Source organism: Entelurus aequoreus, linkage group LG28 (assembly GCF_033978785.1).
Source record: "Entelurus aequoreus isolate RoL-2023_Sb linkage group LG28, RoL_Eaeq_v1.1, whole genome shotgun sequence".
NCBI classification, from domain to species: Eukaryota; Metazoa; Chordata; class Actinopteri; order Syngnathiformes; family Syngnathidae; genus Entelurus; species Entelurus aequoreus.
Genome location: NC_084758.1, coordinates 6,888,593 through 6,895,412, shown reverse-complemented (window position 1 = coordinate 6,895,412; position 6,820 = coordinate 6,888,593).

Below are 6,820 nucleotides of genomic sequence, written 5' to 3'. Positions count from 1 at the left end.
TAACTTTACAGTATTGTACTGTAAACTAACTGTAACATTGTTAGAGTGTACGTAAAAACCATACAAGCATCAAATGCATCGGCAATTTCTATCCTTGTACATTGTTATTCCTACTTTATTTCCTGTTACCGGCGGCCATTACTGCGACGTGGCCCCCCCCCCCTCCCCTCCCCTCCCCCCCAAGATCGGAAGGTTTCATTTTGGAGGTGGAAAATTCCGGATGATAATTTTTTTCCCGAAGAGGACTTAGCTCGGAGGTTAGCACGCGCGCGGACGTTGAGGCGTAGGTTGCCGGGACGTGTTTGTCTTAAAGAGTTCGTACTTCACGTGGTTGGGTTGTACGCTAGAAACTACGCTAGTGATGCCTGGTTTTTGTACAGTTTTATGTACACGCAGTTGTAGTCTTTTTCCAGCAGATGACAAATATCTATATCTATATCTATATCTATATCAGCGTGTCAGGACGTGTAGCTCGTCACATGTTCGTAGATCCTCACACCTGTCGGCTTTTTTTTCATTTTTACCTTCACGTCAGCCCGGGAATGTCGGCCGACCTTTTTTTCCTTTTTCTCTTTTTGCCGTCCGCATGTTTTCTACTCAACGTGCTTCGCTTCTGCTGAGCGACTCAAAGAACATTCTTGTAAGTTCTCCTTCCTTCCAGCTTTACAATAAAAGAAACTACATGGCCGCCTTGTGTCCGCCTCTTTGACTCATTACCCGTGTAACTCTTGTGTCATGTGACTCACTTTGTCAGGTTCAAACACTGACGACATCTATTAAACAAGACAAGAAGCAAGGAATTAAACAGAGACGGAATTAAATTTAGCTCAATTGAGGAGAAACGTGTCGTCCCACGCTCCGACGAAAGATTGTACGCCTCCCCTTTTATTGGAACTTCCCCGGATTACATGGCAACAGCTGTTTCCAGGGGACGGGGGTCGTAAACAGCCATCGCCTTTGGTTACAAAACAGTTCAAAGAAAAGGTCGTAAAACAGTTCAAAGAAAAGGTGCCTGGAGGGAAGTCAGGCCCTGCCTCCCCTCCGCTTTGTAGATCTCGGGTGAAGACAAAATCTTCCTGTGGATTACAATAGAAACCGACACCTTCATGTCGCTTCCCATCGTACACAGTGGAGTTTTACAAGCTTTCTGATTGGTAAGATCAAAGACAGCTTTGGTCCTCTCGCAGGGCGAGCTGAACTCAGTGTAACACAAAGTTTTGTGATAACTTAGACACAATTATTCCGACTCATTAGACGTGTAACTCTTGTGTCATGTCCGTGATGTCGTTCACAACACATGTGTTGTGTGTGTGTGTGTGATTGTTTGTACATTGATGTTACATCCATGATGTCGTTAACAACAACACAACATGTGTTGTGTGTGTAGGATTGTTTGTACATTGATGTTACATCCATGATGTCGTTAACAACAACACAACATGTGTTGTGTGTGTATGATTGACATTGATGTTACATCCATGATGTCGTTCACAACAACACAACATGTGTTGTGTGTGTATGATTGTTTGTACATTGATGATGTCGTTAACAACAACACAACATGTGTTGTGTGTGTGTATGATTGTTTGTATATTAATTATGTCGTTAACAACAACACCTTTGTTGTGTGTGTATGATTGTTTGTACATTGATGATGTCGTTAACAACAACACAACATGTGTTGTGTGTGTGTATGATTGTTTGTACATTTATGATGTCGTAAACAACAACACAACATGTGTTGTGTGTGTGTATGATTGTTTGTACATTGATGATGTCGTTAACAACAACACATGTGTTGTGTGTGTGTATGATTGTTTGTACATTGATTATGTCGTTAACAACAACACATGTGTTGTGTGTGTGTATGATTGTTTGTACATTGATGATGTTGTTAACAACAACACATGTGTTGTGTGTGTGTATGATTGTTTGTACATTGATGATGTCGTTAACAACAACACATTTGTTGTGTGTGTATGATTGTTTGTACATTTATGATGTCGTAAACAACAACACAACATGTGTTGTGTGTGTGTATGATTGTTTGTACATTGATGATGTTGTTAACAACAACACATGTGTTGTGTGTGTGTATGATTGTTTGTACATTGATGATGTCGTTAACAACAACACAATTGTTGTGTGTGTATGATTGTTTGTACATTGATGATGTCGTTAACAACAACACAACATGTGTTGTGTGTGTGTATGATTGTTTGTACATTGATGATGTCGTTAACAACAACACAACATGTGTTGTGTGTGTGTATGATTGTTTCTACATTGATGATGTCGTTAACAACAACACATGTGTTGAGTGTGTGTATGATTGTTTGTACATTGATGATGTCGTTAACAACAACACATGTGTTGTGTGTGTATGATTGTTTGTACATTGATGATGTCGTAAACAACAACACATGTGTTGTGTGTGTGTATGATTGTTTGTACATTTATGATGTCGTTAACAACAACACACTTGTTGTGTGTGTATGATTGTTTGTACATTGATGATGTCGTTAACAACAACACATGTGTTGAGTGTGTGTATGATTGTTTGTACATTGATGATGTCGTTAACAACAACACAACATGTGTTGTGTGTGTGTATGATTGTTTGTACATTGATGATGTCGTTAACAACAACACAACATGTGTTGTGTGTGTGTATGATTGTTTGTACATTGATGATGTCGTTAACAACAACACATGTGTTGTGTGTGTATGATTGTTTGTACATTTATGATGTCGTAAACAACAACACAACATATATATGTGTGTGTGTATGATTGTTTGTACATTGATGATGTCGTTAACAACAACACATGTGTTGAGTGTGTGTATGATTGTTTGTACATTTATGATGTTGTAAACAACAACACAACATATATATGTGTGTGTGTATGATTGTTTGTACATTGATGATGTCGTTCACAACAACACAACATGTGTTGTGTGTGTATGATTGTTTGTACATTGATGATGTCGTTAACAACAACACAACATGTGTTGTGTGTGTGTATGATTGTTTGTACATTGATGATGTCGTTAACAACAACACAACATGTGTTGTGTGTGTGTATGATTGTTTGTACATTGATGATGTCGTAAACAACAACACAACATGTGTTGTGTGTGTATGATTGTTTGTACATTGATGATGTCGTTAACAACAACACAACATGTGTTGTGTGTGTGTATGATTGTTTCTACATTGATGATGTCGTTAACAACAACACATGTGTTGAGTGTGTGTATGATTGTTTGTACATTGATGATGTCGTTAACAACAACACATGTGTTGTGTGTGTATGATTGTTTGTACATTGATGATGTCGTAAACAACAACACATGTGTTGTGTGTGTGTATGATTGTTTGTACATTTATGATGTCGTTAACAACAACACACTTGTTGTGTGTGTATGATTGTTTGTACATTGATGATGTCGTTAACAACAACACATGTGTTGAGTGTGTGTATGATTGTTTGTACATTGATGATGTCGTTAACAACAACACAACATGTGTTGTGTGTGTGTATGATTGTTTGTACATTGATGATGTCGTTAACAACAACACAACATGTGTTGTGTGTGTGTATGATTGTTTGTACATTGATGATGTCGTTAACAACAACACATGTGTTGTGTGTGTATGATTGTTTGTACATTTATGATGTCGTAAACAACAACACAACATATATATGTGTGTGTGTATGATTGTTTGTACATTGATGATGTCGTTAACAACAACACATGTGTTGAGTGTGTGTATGATTGTTTGTACATTTATGATGTTGTAAACAACAACACAACATATATATGTGTGTGTGTATGATTGTTTGTACATTGATGATGTCGTTCACAACAACACAACATGTGTTGTGTGTGTATGATTGTTTGTACATTGATGATGTCGTTAACAACAACACAACATGTGTTGTGTGTGTGTATGATTGTTTGTACATTGATGATGTCGTTAACAACAACACAACATGTGTTGTGTGTGTGTATGATTGTTTGTACATTGATGATGTCGTAAACAACAACACAACATGTGTTGTGTGTGTGTATGATTGTTTGTACATTGATGATGTCGTTAACAACAACACATGTGTTGAGTGTGTGTATGATTGTTTGTACATTTATGATGTCGTAAACAACAACACAACATGTGTTGTGTGTGTATGATTGTTTGTACATTGATGATGTCGTTAACAACAACACAACATGTGTTGTGTGTGTGTATGATTGTTTGTACATTGATGATGTCGTTAACAACAACACAACATGTGTTGTGTGTGTGTATGATTGTTTGTACATTGATGATGTCGTAAACAACAACACAACATGTGTTGTGTGTGTGTATGATTGTTTGTACATTGATGATGTCGTTAACAACAACACATGTGTTGAGTGTGTGTATGATTGTTTGTACATTTATGATGTCGTAAACAACAACACAACATGTGTTGTGTGTGTATGATTGTTTGTACATTGATGATGTCGTTAACAACAACACAACATGTGTTGTGTGTGTGTATGATTGTTTGTATGTTGATGATGTCGTTAACAACAACAACACATGTGTTGTGTGTGTGTATGATTGTTTGTACATTGATGATGTTGTTAACAACACAACATGTGTTGTGTGTGTGTATGATTGTTTGTACATTGATGATGTCGTTAACAACAACACAACATGTGTTGTGTGTGTGTATGATTGTTTGTACATTGATGATGTCGTTAACAACAACACAACATGTGTTGTGTGTGTGTATGATTGTTTGTACATTGATGATGTCGTAAACAACAACACAACATGTGTTGTGTGTGTGTATGATTGTTTGTACATTGATGATGTCATTAACAACAACACAACATGTGTTGTGTGTGTGTATGATTGTTTGTACATTGATGATGTCGTTAACAACAACACAACATGTGTTGTGTGTGTGTATGATTGTTTGTACATTTATGATGTCGTTAACAACAACACATGTGTTGTGTGTGTGTATGATTGTTTGTACATTGATGATGTCGTCAACAACAACACATGTGTTGTGTGTGTGTATGATTGTTTGTACATTTATGATGTCGTTAACAACAACACATGTGTTGTGTGTGTGTATGATTGTTTGTACATTGATGATGTCGTTAACAACAACACATTTGTTGTGTGTGTATGATGGTTTTTACATTGATGACGTCGTTAACAACAACACAACATGTGTTGTGTGTGTGTATGATTGTTTGTACATTGATGATGTCGTTAACAACAACACAACTTGTTGTTTGTGTATGATTTTTTTGTACATTGATGATGTCGTTAACAACAACACAACATGTGTTGTGTGTGTATGATTGTTTGTACATTGATGATGTCGTTAACAACAACACATGTGTTGAGTGTGTGTATGATTGTTTGTACATTGATGATGTCGTAAACAACAACACAACATGTGTTGTGTGTGTGTATGATTGTTTGTACATTGATGATGTCGTTAACAACAACACACTTGTTGTGTGTGTATGATTGTTTGTACATTGATGATGTCGTTAACAACAACACATTTGTTGTGTGTGTATGATTGTTTGTACATTGATGATGTCGTTAACAACAACACACTTGTTGTGTGTGTATGATTGTTTGTACATTGATGATGTCGTTAACAACAACACGTGTTGTGTGTGTGTATGATTGTTTGTACATTGATGATGTCGTTAACAACAACACGTGTGTTGAGTGTGTGTATGATTGTTTGTACATTGATGATGTCGTTAACAACAACACATGTGTTGTGTGTGTGTATGATTGTTTGTACATTGATGATGTCGTTAACAACAACACATGTGTTGTGTGTGTGTATGATTGTTTGTACATTTATGATGTCGTAAACAACAACACAACATGTGTTGTGTGTGTGTATGATTGTTTGTACATTGATGATGTCATTAACAACAACACAACATGTGTTGTGTGTGTGTATGATTGTTTGTACATTGATGATGTCGTTAACAACAACGCAACATGTGTTGTGTGTGTGTATGATTGTTTGTACATTGATGATGTCGTCAACAACAACACATGTGTTGTGTGTGTGTATGATTGTTTGTACATTTATGATGTCGTTAACAACAACACATGTGTTGTGTGTGTGTATGATTGTTTGTACATTGATGATGTCGTTAACAACAACACATTTGTTGTGTGTGTATGATGGTTTGTACATTGATGACGTCGTTAACAACAACACAACATGTGTTGTGTGTGTGTATGATTGTTTGTACATTGATGATGTCGTCAACAACAACACATGTGTTGTGTGTGTGTATGATTGTTTGTACATTTATGATGTCGTTAACAACAACACATGTGTTGTGTGTGTGTATGATTGTTTGTACATTGATGATGTCGTTAACAACAACACATTTGTTGTGTGTGTATGATGGTTTGTACATTGATGACGTCGTTAACAACAACACAACATGTGTTGTGTGTGTGTATGATTGTTTGTACATTGATGATGTCGTTAACAATAACACAACTTGTTGTTTGTGTATGATTTTTTGTACATTTATGATGTCGTTAACAACAACACAACATGTGTTGTGTGTGTATGATTGTTTGTACATTGATGATGTCGTTCACAGCAACACAACACGTGTTGTGTGTGTATGATTGTTTGTACATTGATGATGTCGTTAACAACAACACAACATGTGTTGTGTGTGTGTATGATTGTTTGTACATTGATGATGTCGTTGACAACACATTTGTTGTGTGTGTATGATTGTTTGTACATTGATGATGTCG